This window comes from Cetorhinus maximus, chromosome 9, assembly GCF_964194155.1.
Source record: "Cetorhinus maximus chromosome 9, sCetMax3.hap1.1, whole genome shotgun sequence".
Lineage (NCBI taxonomy): Eukaryota > Metazoa > Chordata > Chondrichthyes > Lamniformes > Cetorhinidae > Cetorhinus > Cetorhinus maximus.
Window position 1 is genome coordinate 47004572 of NC_135887.1, and position 17123 is coordinate 47021694.

The 17123-nt window shown below is 42.0% G+C and overlaps 1 protein-coding gene across 1 annotated transcript in view; it reads right to left on the reverse strand.

Moving 5' to 3' along the window:
• Positions 1-17123, reverse strand: part of kctd7 (potassium channel tetramerization domain containing 7) — a 49706-nt gene that overhangs the window by 8251 nt on the left and 24332 nt on the right. The window lies entirely within an intron of this gene.

Genomic DNA, 17123 nt, shown 5'->3' on the forward strand with positions numbered 1-17123 from the left:
GTCGAGGTCATGGGCTTGGAAGGTGCAAAGGCTTGATCAATTGTTGCAGTGCATCTTATACATGGTACACACTGCTGCCACTGTGCATTGGTAGTGGAAGGAGTGAATGCTTAAAGAGGTGGATGGGGTGCCAATCATGTGGGCTGCTTTGTCCTGGATGGTGTCAAGCTTTGAGTGTTGCTGGAGCTGCACTCATCCAGGCAAGTGGCGAGTATTCCATCACACTCCTGGCTTGTGCCTTGTAAATGATGGAGAGGCTTTGGGAAGTCAGGAGGTGAGGTAGTCACCAAAAGAATTCCCAGCCTTTGACCTGCCCTTGTAGCCACAGTATTTATAAGGTTGATCCAGTTAAGTTTCTGGGCCATGTAACTCCTAGGATGTTGATGGTGAGGGATTCAGTGATGGTAATGCCATTGAATATCAAAGGGAGATGATTAGATTCTCTCTTGTTGGGGATGATTGTTGCCTGACACTTGTGTGGCACGAAACGTTACTTGCCACTTATCAACACATGCCTGAATGTTGTCCAGGTCTTGCTGCATTTGGACATGGACTGCTTCAGTATCTGAAGCGTTGCGAATGGTGCTGAACATTGTGCAATCATCAGCAATCATCCCCACTTCTGACCTTATGATGGAAGGAAGGTTGGTCATTGATAAAGCAGCTGAAGATGGTTGGGCCTAGAACACTACCCTGACGAACTCCTGCCGCGATGTTCCGGGACTGAGATGGTTGGTCTCATGATGTTTCTCCGGTTCCATGCAAAATGCTGTACGTTACCCACTTCAACTGGCAGATTTAAAATTTCCATGTATGAGTTGGAAGACAACTTAAAAGGCTTAAAACAAATAAATCCCCAGGGTTATCTGCTATCAATTCCAGAGTGTAAGGAGAGACTAGCAAAGAGACTGATAAATCATTGTACTGGAGTTTGTGGACAGGGATGAAGTAGAAGATTGGAAATAGGCTAATGTGGTGGTGCCCATATTCAAAAAAGTAACAAAATGGACAAGTAGTTATAGACCCATCAACTTAACATTCATGGGAAATAATGGAATCAGTTATCAAGTCTAAATGTTTACAGGGTGGACAGGAGTCAAAATGACTTTAGACATAAGATCCTATCTGACCAACCCATAATTTCTTTGAGGATGTGCCAATCTAAGTCAAATATGGTAAACTCTACATCATAAGACAAAAGCAAACAAGATAAAAAATCTTCATGACCACAAATATGTGCATGTACAAGCCTAGATAGGAGCATCCCCAAATAAGCTTTTAAAAAATAAAACTTATGCCAATATTGTAAAGTTTTTAACTTTTTGTAGATTGTTAAAGGTGCAGTGCTAAACTTTTCCCCTTCATAGCTGTTACGAGAGCCAAGGAAATTTTTTTTAAAAATTCAACTTTTTCTTTTTCTCTTCCCGATTCCTTCCCCTATTCTGAAAATAGAGGTCATGGCAGGTGTCACTGATTCAGTCCTGCTTTGGGTATTCTGTCTGGTTATAGGCTCTCCTCCTAAGTAGACTTCACATTTGTTATATTTTAGTGTTATTCATGTTTTTTTTTAATCTTTTCGAAGGCAGACCAAGAAAAGATTGGTAAGACAAGGCCTTTTATGAATCATTAAACTGCTTTATTACATAGCCCAAGTGAATCTACAGGGAAATAATTATGCTGAGACTCACTGAATTCAATCAATATAAGTTGACCTCACATAATAAAAAAATTGCACATGCTTCACAGAATCTCAGAAATAGATACAGCACAAGAGGCCATTCAGCCCACCATGTCAATGCTGGGGTCTAAGAACATCCACGTTAGTCCCACTTCCCCACCTTTTCCCCAAGGTCCTTCAAATACTCTCTCTTCAGATACCTATCCAATTCCCTTTTGGAAGCCAATTGAATTTGCCTCCACCAGACTCTCAGGCAGTGCATTTCAGATCCTAACGACACTCTGCATAAAAAAGGTTTTTTCTCATGTCGCCTCTGATTCTTTCGCCATTCACCTTAAAATCAGTGTCTTCAGGTTCTCAAACCTTTCTCCAGTAGGAACAATTTCTCCCAATCTACTCAGTCCAGGCCTCTCATGATTTTAAATACCTCTATCAAATGTCCTCTAAACCCTCTCTTCTCAAAAGGAGAGCAGTCCTACACCAATCTATCCACAAAAATGAAATCTCTCGTCCCTGGAACCATGTTTGTAAATCTTGTCTGCATCCTCGCCAATCCTTCAAATCCTTTCTGAAGTCTGGTGCCCAAAACTGGACACAATACTCCAGTTGAGGCCGAACCAGTGTTCCTACATAAAAGTTCACCATAACTTCCTTGCTTTTGTACTCTATGCCTCTATTTATAAATCCCAGGATCCCGCATATCTTATTAACCATTTTCTCACCCTGCCCTACCACCTTCAATGATTTCTACACACATATCCCCAGGTCTTTGTGCTCCTGCACCCCCTTTATCCTTTATTTTACATTGCCTTTCCTCGTCCATCTGACTAAAATAAATCACTTCACACTTTTCTGCATTAAATTGCATCTGCCATGTGTCCGTCCATTCCACCAGCCTGTATTCATTGAAGTCTATCACTATCCTCCTCACAGTTCGCAATTCTGCCCTGCACACCCAAGTCTAGGTCTTTGATATAACTTAAGAAAAACAGTGGTCCTAACATCAATCCCTGGAGAAGCCCACTGTATAGCGCCGACCAATACGAAAAACTGTTCACCACTACGCTGTTTCCCATCACTCAGCCAATTTTGTATCCCTGCTGCCACCGTCCCTTTTATTCCATGTGCTTCACCTTTGCTGATGCATCCCTGTATCATTTTGACATCAGCAAAATAATTTCAAACTACCCTCCCATATGCCAAATCCAAGCCTGCCGTTGTCATTTGCTGTTTCTTTTTTAACCTGACAGGCCTGTGTTCTGTTCCCCTTTTTAAAAAAAACATTTGAGAGGATGGTCCATGCAAGCCAACCCATGTCAATCACCATCTAGAGACCTCCCAGCACAATGGGTACAAGGTGATTAATGATTACTGATTCAGGCTAATGCATTAATTATTACTCCTGTATCTTCTCCATCACAAAGACTAAAACTGGTTAAATGTCTTCTGAAATGCTCAGATTTGCTTTGAGACCTCCAGACCTAATTATTCACATTGCTGGACTCACGTTCTCCAGATTATGAAAAGCTTGGCTGCTTTCTTCATCTGCCCATTAGCCATGTTCCCAAGGAACCACAACAGTTTTGCAGATCCTGTGAAGCCTCAAATTTAAAATTTTTGTTCTTTAAATCTCTCCATAGCCTCATCCTTTCCTAGCATTGTAATCTCTTGCAGTCTTCTTGTGTATTATCCCCTGCAGTCACCCACCATTAGTAGCCCTATCTTTAGCCACCTGGCCTCACCTGCTGAAATTCCCTGTCTAAACCCTTCCACTTCTCTCTTAAAACCCACCTCTTCATTATACATGTATATAATTTTCTTCTGCATAAATAAAGGTTGAATTTCTGAATAAAACAGTACTTCTACATACTTTGTCTCTCAAGATGGCAGCTATCTTAACACAGATATATATAGTACTGGGTGTCACTGTGTTTATCAGGAAGACACCCTTCCTGTCAGCTGACTCCCTAATCATGTGTCATGACCTCAAAAAAATGCATAACGAAAGCAATTAAATTGGCAGCAACAGTACAAACACCTCACAGAAAAATTGAAAACATGAAAATAGACACCTTACTATATTTCTTCATTGAGAACTTCTCAATGGAAACAGGCTGCATGAGAGAGACACCGATTGACTGGACAGCAAGTTACAACACTTCACAGAAGCAACTCAAAGTACTCCACAAACAATTTAAACATGCCCCAGCCAAACCTTTTCAGTTGGTTCGTGTGGAAACAGAGCCATGAGATCTGTACTTTTTAAAATCTTCCACTTGTAGATTAAAATAAGTCTTTCACGAATACAAGACATTCACAGCCTACTCTAAGAGTCTACTTTTGAAATTTAGGGAAATGCAGGAGCCAAGTTAAGCACAGCAATGGCCAACTAACTTGTTTTGGTGATGTTGGTCAAATGTTAGCCAGGACACCAGCAGAACTCTTCTGCTCTTCAAATAGTGCCATGGGGTCCTTGTGTCCACCTGAGAAGTAGGACAAGGCTTCAGTTCTGATGAAAGGTCATCTCGGGTTGAAACGTTAACCCTGTCTCTCCACAGATGCTGCCTAACCTGCTGAGTATGTGCAGCATTTTTTTAAAATTTTTACCTCAGGTATAATGTCTCATCCGACAGCGCAACACTAGAGTGTCAGCCTAGGTTTATTTATGTCCTCAAGTCCCTGGAGTACGATTTGTACCCACGGCCTTCTGACTAAGAGGCGGAGTGCTTTCCACGGGATAACACTTGGGCCCCAATGATACAACGGTGCATTTAAACGCAAATCGCATGAACTTTTCCTCAAACCTTTCCCCATTCACTCTGGGGAAGGGGGAAGACCTACATTTCAGTTCAGTGTGTGCGCATCAGCTCATGGACAGCCCACGGGACTGCACCCATCGCCGCGCCCTCCCTTTGCCCACTGCCGTCGATGGGGAACATGCACAGTATGGAAGGGGGGGAACATGGGCGGGGGGGGAAAGAGAGGGTGTTGGTTTGTCCGGTCCGGCTCGGCCAGGCCAACCGCGCAGGGAGTTGTCCGTCAGCGGCCGATTCCTAACCGCCGCTCCCCGGCTTTGTACCGGCGTTTGAAAGGTGGGCGAGCTGCCGCATCCCGGTCTCGGGCTGTAAAAATCGCACCGAAAATCAATCTAACACCCGCCGCCCCTGTTTTTTTTAGTGTTAAACGATCGTCAGGACGGACCCGGGCCTCACCTTGATCGTTCGCCGAGTTCCTCCCTCTCTCCTCCTCCTCCGTCCCCCGCCGGGATTTTGTTTTCTCTCTTCACCAACTGCTGAGCCGCGCGCCACCAAGGGGAGAGGGGGTCAGCGCCATGGCGTCACTGCGCACAGAGCCACGCAGTGACGTAATTGAAGTTTAACACTTCAGGTCACGTCACGCCTTTGGTTAACTTTCAAAAGAGGACCAGCAACTTGTCCAATTCCAGCAAAGTAACTTCAACGGGTTCAAAGGTTTGAGGATTACCCTCACAATAACTAAATGTAACCCGTGTTTTCTCCACCAGTGATCCCCCCGAAAGTCAATCATGATCAGGAATTTAGCCCTTATTTTAGAGAGCACCCCTCAAACACACAGTGCTGGCCACTGTCAGTTGGAAGCTATCTCAACCTATTGACTCCATTGTTTCCTATCAGTTGTTCTTCCCCCTCAATGTCTATCCGAGGTGTTTGTTGAAGGCACAAAACATATTTTCTGTATGCGACTGCGGGATTGCGACACAGAGCAAAGAGATTTTTGATCCTTTGTAGGGTCTAACAAACTGGAAAATACACCGTTATAATGTGAATGCCATAGCTCATTTGCTTGCAATCTCAGCTTTGAGCCATCAAGATTCTGCGTTCAAAGCCCACTCCAGATTTGAGCCCAAAAATCAAGGCTGACACGCCAGTGGGGGAGTTTCACTGAGGAAATACTGCATTGTCAGAGGTGCCGTCTTTCAGATGAGACGTTAAACCAAGGCCTCACCTACTTTCTCTGGCCGATGTAAAAGAGCTCATGGCACTATTTTGAAAAAGAGCAGGGGAGTTGTTCTCAGCATCCTGGCCAATGTTTATCCCTCAAAATCAACATCACAAATAAACAGATGATCTGATCATTATCACATTGCAGTTTGTGGGTGTTTGCTGTCCACTAATTGGCTGCTGCACTTCTTACATTACAACAGTGAATACACTTCAAAAGTACTTCATTAGCTGCCTAAGTGTTTTTGAGGCATCTGATAGTCATGAGAAGTGCTGTAAGTGCAAGACTTTCAAGGTATATTTTAAAAATCTGAACAAGAAATCATGTGCTCCCTTGTTGAAAATACTCTCCATTTATCATTTACAAATGAGCCATATATTAACTTTTTCCTTTTATAGTAAATGCCAACTTGGCACTGTCTCCTTGAAAGCAGATGATTGTGAGTTCCTTTCAGCATCACACCAGGTTTGGATTATATGCCTGCAACAATCCTGGGATTGTATATTTACTCCTTTTAACTTCCCCAGCTTTGGATACTTAACTCCCACAATCCTCACACTTAACTATACACGCCAAATTCAGACAGCTTATCCCCTACATTAGCTTTGGGCTCCAAAAGAGAGGAATAGGAGTGGTCAATTCAGCCTGTTAAGCCTTTTCTGCCATTCGATTAGATCATGGCTGAACTTCACCTAAACACCATATATCCACATTGGTTCCAACCCTTAATGCCCTTGCTGAACAAAAAATCTCTCAATATTAGTTTTGACATTTTAAATTGACCTAGCCTTTTTTGAAGGTGAGTGGGGAGGGAGAAGAGAGAGTTCCAGATTTCTATTACAATTTACATGAAGAAATATTTTTTCCACATCACTCCTGAATGACCTGGTTCTAATTTTAAGGGTATGTCCCCTTGTTCTGGACTCTCCCACCAGAGCAAATATGTGTTCTCTATCTACCCTATTAAATCTTTTAATTATCTTAAACTTCAATCAGATCACTCCCTAATATACATTCAAGTCTAAGCAACCTGTCTTCATAATCTAACTCTATTAGCCCTGGTATCATCCTGGCAAATCTGTACAGGATTTCTCCAAAGGCCAGTATATTCTTCCTGAGGTGCAGTGCCCTGAACTGAATGCAACACACATGAGCTCTGTACGGATGTAGCATAACATCCATCCTTTTGAATTCCAGCCCTCAAGATAAAGGCCAACATTTCGTTAGCCTTTTATGTTAGTTTTTGTATGTCCACTAATGTTTTATGATTTCTATACTTAATCCTAAATCTCTCTGCTTATTCACAGCTTCTAGCCATTCAGAAAATGTTTTAATCTATCTTACATTTTCCCACATTGAACTCCACCCGCTACAGTTTTGCCTACTTATTTAATCTATCAATATTCCATTGCAACTTTTTGCTCCCATCTGTTTACTGTGCCACCTAACTTAGTGTTGTCAGTAAACTTAGATATGCGTTTCTCCAATCCTTCATCTAAGTCATTTACAAATATAGTGAAACACTGAGGCCCAGTAGAGATCCCTCACAGACACTCCTGCCAATTTAAGTACATACTCATTATCCTTATTCTCAGTTTCCTATCTCCTAACCAATTCTCTATCCAAGCCAATAGGTTGTCTCCAGTTCCATGTGCTACAATTGTTGGTAAAAGTCTCCTGTGTGGAACCTTTTTGAGTGTCTTCTGAAAATCTATAAAAATAACATCCAGGATATTCCCTTGTCTATCACTTCAGTTGCCTCCTCAAACAATTCAACTTGGTTTTATGATTTATCTGTCTGAGTCTCTCTGATCAGCTCATATTTGTCCAAATGCTCAACCATTCTATTCCTAATAACAGATTCTAGGAACTTCCCCATAACTGATGTTAGACTAACCCAGACCTATCATTTCCTAGTTTATCTATGTTATCCTTCACAAGTAGTGGACTGATAGTGGCAATTTTTTAATCCAAGGGGTCAATTCCTGAATTGAGAAGTTTGAAAAATTATGGCTAATGGATTAATACATTTCTCACATATATCTTTAATTTCTGCAACCTCACACTTACATGGTTTGCACCGTTTAGCCCTTCCAATCTCACATCCCCAGTTCTGACACTTTATCTCATCAACTACAATGCACAGCCATTTTACCTAAACCTCCCCATTCAGAAGTTTACCACTACAGGATATGGGCAGAATTTTCCACCCGTTTGTGTGTGTGTGGGGGGGGGGGGGTTGTGCGGGGGTGAGCAGGAGCAAGCGTGAACCTAATCAGCACCCCCGATCAGGTGCACGGCGCCATTTAACTGGGCGGGCCAATTATGGCCCACCCAGAATGCGCTGTGCACTCCCTGTGCGGGTTCGGGGGAGGGGGGTTTCCCTGAGTCAGGGCCTGCTCTCTTTTGCGCACATGCGCGCGAAAGAGTGCAGAAATCTCTCTGAGGCACCTCTGTGCCTCAGGGAGATTAGTTTAAGTCTTGAAAAATGTAATAAAGGTCAAAAAAAATTTTAAGGACATGTCCCCTCATGCAAAACTGTCACATGAGCTGGGACATGTCCATTAATTTTTTCAAAATTTTTTCAAAAACCGTGGATGCGGTTTCATGAAAAATGCAAAGGCCGCTTGGGCTCTTTGCCTGCCCACCAACCTTAAGGTTGGACAGGCAGCATTCTTAACAGCTTCAATTACTTTGTTAATGGCCTTAATAGGCCTTTGACAGTTCGGTGTGCATGCAGCTGACGCGGCTACGCGCCTGCCAATCTGACAATCTAACGGACGCGCAGTGACGTTAGGATGCCCGCCCGACATCACCACGCATCATTTTACGTATCGGCAAGCGGGCCCTGCCCCCACTCGCCGACGGGAAAATCCTTCCCATGAAAATGTAAATCTGGATTTTGCTTCAAATTAAATTTTGAGTGTAAAACAAGGCTTAAACTAGTAAACAGTAACATCACATAAAAGCCTAAGAAATAGGAGCAGGAGTAGGCCATTTGGCCCCTTGAGCCTGCTCCACCAGTCAATAAGATCATAACTTGTGGCCCTAACTTCATGTGCCTGCCTCACATAACCCTCGATTCTCTTGTAGATCAAAAGTTGTAACTCAGCCTTTAATATATTCCAAAGATTAATGACCCTCTGAGAAAAGAATTTCCACCTCATCTCCATCCCAAATGGGAGATCCCTTATTTTGAACCTGTGGCGCCTGTTCTAGATTCCCCCACAAGGGGAAACATCCTCTCAGCATCTGTCCTGTCAAGTTATTGTCATGACTGGCTTTGGGAGCCTTTGATTGAAGAGAGCTAGAAACCATATTGTTGCAAAGTAGTGAACATTTATTGACTATTTACACTATTTACAGAGACGGACTTTAGCAGGACTCCATTAGAACCTCCTTCCCTCAGGTTCCATTTACATGTGATCTGACATCACTGATGATGCGCTCTAGCTATTAGCATAATAGCTATTAACTCTTTATAAGCACCTTCTCCCCAAGTCAACATTAACTTTTTACACATCCTATTTCACTACCCATCCCTCACCCCCACACCTCAAGTCACTGTACCTTTCCCTGAGTTATAAGGAAAGACACTGGTTTGACTGGTCTGCCAGATCATGTTCTTGTTTCCTGTTGGAGAGGGCTAGATGTACTATGTTCTTGTGGAGGGGCCTGTGAATCATTCTGTAAGTTGGCAGGGTTGTCTTCTTATTCATCAGGGTGGTCAATCCGCTCCTGTAGAGGCTGTCTACTGGTGGATACCTGAGTGGATCTGTTCCGCCAAAGGACGCCGTGGTCAGTCTGCACCAAATAGGAGCATGGATGAATGGACTAACTCAAAACCTGACTGGGTCAGTTCTGGTCTCAAACCCAGACAGACTGTCCTAGTCAGAGTGTTAGTAAATCCTGCGCTTTGTGGCAACGGTTGTATGTCAGACCGTAGTGTGCCTGATAGTGATCCTCTTTTTCTCACGCCTTTTTGATCTCTGTCACCTTAAGGCATGGACGAAGGCTATGTGGGGGACTCAGGAACTCTGTATGTAATCTCCTACCCATTAAGAGTTCCAATGGAGCCAGACCTGAGTTACTGGTCTACACCACTGCAAAAAGGACCTGTACAGGTTGAAGGGAATGATAAATGTGGTTAATGATTTTGACTCCTCATCTAATGGGAGCTGCCAGGAGCCGCTATTAACATCAAGGGCAGGATTTTTAGGTCCGCATGCGGGTGCGATCAGCAGGCCCGGGAGCTGAAGAATTTAAAAGCAATAAACAAAGATTTTAACATCCAGAAAAAGATATCCATGCATCAGAATCAGTCACCTGGACATATACATGATGAAAATTCTGTCCATACATTTTCATTTCTTTTTAATTTAATAACGGAAACCTCATTCCGCCCTTGGATGAGGTTTCATCAAAAATACAAAGTCCGCCTGGCAGATTTGCCCATCCGCAAGCCGTAAGGTTGGATGGACCACGAAAATCTGGGAACAATTGGAACCTTAATGGGCTTAATTGGCCTCTTAATTGTCAGCGGGAACGCTTCCAACTTTCATGTCTACCCACCGACCGAAATATCACGTGTTATTTTACGCTCGTGCAGGTTGGGCATGCGCCCGTACACTGAGCTAAAAACTCTGTCCCAAGTTTAGTGGAAAGCTGAGCTCCTCGCAAGCTTTGCCAAGCTTTCGTCTACAGATACCATGGCATGGACTTCTTTCTCTATGGCCTTGTTCAAATGCATGAGGTCCACACAAATGCGAAGTGAGTGGTTAGGCTTGGGCACAGGTACCATGCTGCAGCATCAAGAAGTGGGCTGTGTTACCAACGATATCACTCCCTGGTGTAGCATGAAGTCAATCTCTTGCCTCACCTTTTAGGGTGGGGGCTTTTCATGGGCTAAATAAACGTACCGGCTTGGCATCCGACTTCAAAGTAATGCGGTAAGCTGTGTGGAGCTTTCCCGGATCCATAAACAATTTAGGAAATTCCCTTTTGAATTTATCTGGTTTATCCTGGTTGTTTAGCTCTTCTACCTTGTAACAAAGTTGCATGTCTGAGCAGGCTCTCCAGCTCAGTAATGGGCACTCCTGATTTGAGATAAGAGAATTTCTGTAATTTCTCTTCCCTTATAGCGAAGTGTAGCTGTCATCCTTCCTTGCACTTTGCGTGGAGTGCCCCATGGACCATTGGAGAAATTCAGGCTTCAGCCACAGTACCATAGCAGACAGAATTGGCACTCCTGCAACCGTTTCCGACTTAAAGTTGGTTTTATGGCCTATGACTATTGTGTCTGAGGTCCAAAAGGTGTCCTTAGATTTTGCAACTTCACCCAAGAAAGGAACTTTGTGTTTCTCTATATCTTCTATTTCCTGGATGCTGCTTGGTCTGATTGACCTCCCTTTAAATTTTTGACCTGAAAGTGGAAGGTTCCTGCTGCTGCGGCATACTGTTTAAAATTATCCCCTCTTGTGGCAGGAGTGGCACTCTGCATTAATGCTGGACAAGCTTTGCGCTAATGGGGTTTTCTCCTGCCACAACATGGACATGCAACAATGGCACTGACCACGCCCTCTTCATAATGGCTCTGTTTCCTGGCAGGTGCGCTGATAGCCCTATGGTTATGAATTGAACCCCGTCAGGAGTCTGCCCCTAGGCTGGCTCCCTTTCGCCCCGGATGACTAGCCTGTTTCGCTTGCGAAGTTCACTCTTCCTGGCTAACTGTACTGCTTTGGACAAAGTAAGATCTTCTCTGGACTGTAGAAAATCTGACAATGTTTCATCAATCCGCCCCACTACTATGTGGTCTTTGATGAGCTCCTCGCTCAATGCCCCATATTCACAGTTATCTGCTCAGTGATGTAGGTCATTTATAAAAGAATTAACATGCTCTCCAGGTTCCTCAATGTGCCAGTTGAATTTTGCCTGGTCCATTGTAGTATTGTGCCGTAGGCTAAAGTAGGAATTGAAGGCTTTGATGACTTCTTCGTATTTAGCAGTTTCTTCATCAACCTTTTGTATTCTTAATGTCGTTGGCACAGCTGCCGAGTGTATGAAGGAGAACGCACACCTGATCCTTATCTGGTTTCTGAGCAAATCTGGAGGCAGTCCAGTATCGACTGAATTGGCAACACCAGTTTCTTCAGTGCGCAGCTTGGTCGAGGCCCTCCAAGAGATTCAGTGGCTTAGACAGAGGTAAGACTTTCTCCATAGCTCAGTGCACTTCTAGGTGATTGTCATGGGACTCTGGTAGTGATTAGTTGCTCCAATTGCTGCTGTGGGCATTTCTCGAATATGCTCTGCTGGGCTGCTGTCCTTCACTTTTCCCGCCTTTATCGGTATCGACAGGGATCTTCAGTAAACAGCTTGCAGACCGCTGCCACCATGTATTATTATGACCAGGCTCTGCAGCCTTTGATTGAAGAGAGTTGGAAACAATGCTGTTCCAAACTAGTGAACATTTATTGACTATTTACAAAGAAAACTTTAGAAGTACTCCATTGAAACCTTCTTCCCTTAGGTTGCAGTTACATATGATCTGATATCATCTGACATCACTGATAGTGCACTGCAGCTATTAGCATAATAACTATCAACCCTTTATACTGCATCAAGTCCCCTCCACCAGAATCTTATGTTCCAATGGGATCATCTCTCATTCTTTTAAACTCCAATGAACATAGGGCCAAACTGCTCAACCTTTCCTCATAAGACAACCCCTTCATCCCAGCAATCAACCTAGTGAACCTCCTATCAACTGCCTCCAATGCAAGTATATCCTTCCTTAAATAAGGAGACCAAAACTGTACACAGCACTCCAGGGTGTGTGGTCTCATTAATGCCCTGTACAGTTATAGCAAGATTTCCCTATTTTTATACACTATCCCCTTGCAATAAAGGCCAATATTCCATTTGCCTTCCTAACCGTTTGCTGTATCTGCATGTTAAATTTTTGTGATTCATGTACGAGGACACCCAGGTCCCTCTGTACCACAACATTCTTCAATCCCTCTCCATTTAATTAATATTCTGCTTTTCTATTCTTCCCTCTGAAGTGGACAACCAAAAATTTTCCCACATTATACTCCACCTGCTAAATTTTTGCCCACTCACTTAACCTAACTATATCCCTTTGCAGACTTTTCTTTCTTCTCACAACTTGCTTTCCTACCTACCTTTGTATCATTGGCTAATCTGGCTACAATACGCTCTGTTCCTTCATCCACGTAACTAATATAGATTGTAAATAATTGAGCCCCCAGCACTGATCACTGTAGCGTCCCACTAGCTAGTTTGCCAATTTAAAAATGACCCATTCATCCCAACTCTGTTTTCTGTTAGTTAGCCAATCCTTTAGACCAGATAAAATATTACCCCCAACATCATGAGCTCTTATCTCGTGCAGTAATCTTTTATGTGGCACCTTCATTTGTCTTCATTCAGGGAATGATGAACACTTGGAATGCACTTCATGATAGAATGGTGAAAGTAAAACCCTTGGTGAGGGTTAACAAGCAATCGAATGCAGCAATGGATGGACTGTTCAGGGCAACTGAACTTACATGAGCCAGATGGTCCTGCTGATCTGTGGTTATGCTGAAATCTTGTGAAAAAAACATATTCTATATAAGACATTACCCCTCCATAATGTTTTTCTAAAGGTGTTGACTCGGGCCGAGCTACGGCCTCTTGTGTTTTGTGTACACATGGCCCTTCTAAACTATAGTACAGGAACTCTGGGAAAATTAAAAGGCATTCTGGGTAAGCTGAGGCACAGACAAGAGGCTTAGACATCTTAGTATTGACTGGTGTTTTGAATTAAGGCTAGTTCCAGCTTCAACTGAAGTTTTAGCTAATGTATGTGTTGTAATGCTTGCTCAGATCAGAGTCTTGCACCAGGAAGAATGCTGGTATCCTCATATGAGAAGACATATTCCCCTATTTTATTTATGGGCCTGGGAAAGGAAGGGATGTAGCATCTAAATGGAGCCCTATTCTTCAAACTAAATAAAATCTGGTAATTATAGTTTCTGATAATGTGTACTTCCAGTTGAATGGCAACTTTGAAAGGATTCATGTGACAGAGCGTATCATCTTGGTACTGTCCCCTAAGGGGGATTTAAAAATCTAATTAGAAAGTTGCAGAAAATTCAAGAAGGTTTTCAGAAAGGATAGAAGGTAAAAGGGATTTGTAAAGGGCTCTTGAAGCAGGTTTTCAAGAGCATAGAAAATGTTATGAGTGAAATAATCAAACAGAAACAATTTTAAGGTGCATCACCACTGCTATTTAATAGTTTAAGGCTCTAAATCTGAGTAAAATGACATACGAATACAATGAAATACACATGTGAAAAGTTTAGTGAAACTAAACTGGGACAAGAAGATGACTGAAGAAAGAAGACAAAACCTTGGATAGCAACTCACAGCTAGTGACCCCAGGGTGAAGCCAAGCATCTCTGAGGAAGGCAGAGCTATTCAATTCTACAACACTCAACCTGATGAACGGATAAGGTTGTACAACCTATGCTCATATCACGAGGAATAACCAAATGCTGGAAATATAACATCAATGCCTTGTATACAAATTGTAAAATTAAACTTATGTCAAACTGTAATCTTGAACAAAACAGTGAATGTTGTTAAGCAAAACCCAGGCAAAACTGAGATGTGATGATTATCTTAAACTGCTATTGGCTATGACTGGTTATCAATGGAAAGTAAGTATTTAATTACTCTACGTAATCTTCTTGTCATGTTATCATAGATATTATTTAATAAAGTACAGTTAGTTAATGCACCTATGTCTTGACTTCATCCTTAATTACACTTCACTCAGCATTGTATTATGATTCTGTTGTGATTGAGTAACTATCAAAATCTGGACTGCATTATCTGGAAAGGCAAACTAATTGAGGCATCATATAAACTTTCATTAATGTTTCTTGTAAGCTGCATGCCTGCGGCCATGCAACAATCTTGAAGATACTGGCAGGCTGCTCACAAGGAGTACCTCTGAAGATATTGCATAAAAAAATGTAAAGGTGTCACACATTGAAATGAACAGGCCCTGTTCAAAGAAAAGAATTAAGTGGGGACTTTGGATGTGATTGGCAGATTCCAATTCAAGTTTTCAATTTGTAAACATTAGAAAAGGGAAGAATAGATTGGTCTAATACTCTTTGACTTATATCAATTACCTATTGGCATTTTAGGCACAAATGGGATAGATTTTCAGAGCAAGCCTGTCACCTGTGAAAACGGAAGTGGTGGAAGGCCTGAACGACTTCATAGTTGAGCATTGTTTAGATGTAATTGTTGAGCTGCCAGTGCTCAGTAGCTCAGAGGGGCAGGGAAATCTGGCAGTCCTCAGCTCAGCTGAAAGTTGGTGGTAAGTAAAATTGGGAAGAGAGGAAGTAATCCTTGGAGAAGGCCGCAGAGAACTGAGCATCAGAGTGAGTGGGGCCAGAAGAAGTATTAATAGTCCTCCTCACGCCACCAAAATAGTTCTTAAAAACTTACCTGTGTGCTTTATGAAGTGGCCTACAACAGTCCCTTTAAAATTGTTCTGTGCACACTCTAACCATTGGTACTTCAAAGTTGCATCAGGATCCTACTGATGGCATTAGACCCCAATCTGCACAGGCTAATTTGGCATTTGACTGTTTTTGCTGGCTACCTGGGCCACTCACCTTACAGACTGCCACTAAAATGGCCAGAGTGGCAGAAAGACCAAGGTGATTAATGCTGTGTTGCGCATTCAATCACACTGTCAACCAGCAGTGAAGACAAAATTCACCTGCAATATTTCTTACATATTTTATGGTATTTATCAGTCATGTATATTGCACTTGTATCGCCAGCAGTTTATACTTCTGGCTGTATACTAGTATGAACTCAGTAACCATTTCAATACTGGTGTAAAGCTGAAAATGTGCAAAAATAATTTACAGGTTGGATCTCGCACAAGAAATGTTTCTGCTCTAGAAAATCTATGTACTGTGACAACTCACCATAATTTATTCCAAACCAGTTTAGTTAAAAGTTTACTCCTCTGTTTTCTAGATCACCATTGTACTACAGATCCATGGAACTATGGATAAATTCTAGCCTGTAATTGGAATGGTCCAGTAACTTAATGCACAAGTGTAGTAGTGAGAATTTTGGGACATGCACAATTCCTCAATGGAAAGTTCTTGACCTCAGATGGAAAACTTCAAGGAGCATGCACGTGAAGGCAGGAGAAGGAACAGTATGAATCTGTCATTGTATAACACTTACAAAACAACAACACTGATAACGGTTTGCAAGCAGGTCAGCAGCTATTCCCTCAGTCACAAAGCAATGTACTGGGGAAAATACTCAGTTTCAAAAAGCCAGTCGATACTACCTACACTGTAGGTCACTCTTGCAAATGGAGGATCAAAATACATTTTTTGTCACTATTTGAAGATTTTCTAAATGCTTCAGTCATAGTGCACCTCCAGGTTATTTCAAAGCATTTAAATAATGCAATAAATACCTTTTAAGTTTATGTTTGCTAAATTTTAGCTCTCTTAACATAAATAAAAATGAAATCATTGCTAAATGTCTTCAAAATACTAGGGCCCTGAAATTCTGTGTGGATTCTAGCAGACTCTTGCCATAACTTTGGCAGACGATATGCAGAACCTCTAGAAAACCAATGGAAAGGGTTGAACACTGACCATATTTCCAAGGATTCTGCTGAAATTAGAACCCCCATGGAATTTCAGGGCCAGAAATTATATTGTATCATACGTTGTTATTGGTCTATATGAAAACACATAACATGAACTAATAATCTCACATACTGTTTACAAAATTCTTTTGAAAATGCTTATACATTTTGTTTGACACTCATTTTATGCAGCTTTGTAAGGAACGAAGGAAGCTCCAAAAGAAACCACCATCACCAAAGACGCAAAAAGGAAATGACTTCTGTATTACAAAATTGGAGAACCAAACAACAAAAAAGTATTGAGTGTGAATTCATCTTTCCTAGGAATAAATAATTTCCAGCAAAACTGACAGACTTGAGAAGTAGGCAAAGTGTCTGCAACCAATGACATTAGGAATGAGGAGGTGGGAGGAACTAGCTGAAGCAAAATCATTAGCTATTATACTTTTCTCCATTTGTTGAAATTAGCAAATGGCATACAGCATGAAACACTGCTTTCTACCTTTCCAAAAATCAGAAAACAAAGAAAAATATACTCCTAAACTACCACGGTATTCGCATCTTTAAAGTGTCTGAGCACAACTTCTGGCTGCCATTCAAATTCTGTCTAAGCTTGGAAGGAACTTTTACCACATGATGAAGAGAAACAGAGAAACAGAAAATATGAGCTTCAAACAAGAAAACCTCACACTATTACTGTGTTTTCCAATCACGTAACTTGATTGAGGTCAATGGTGAAAATATGTTGACCCAGACTATCCC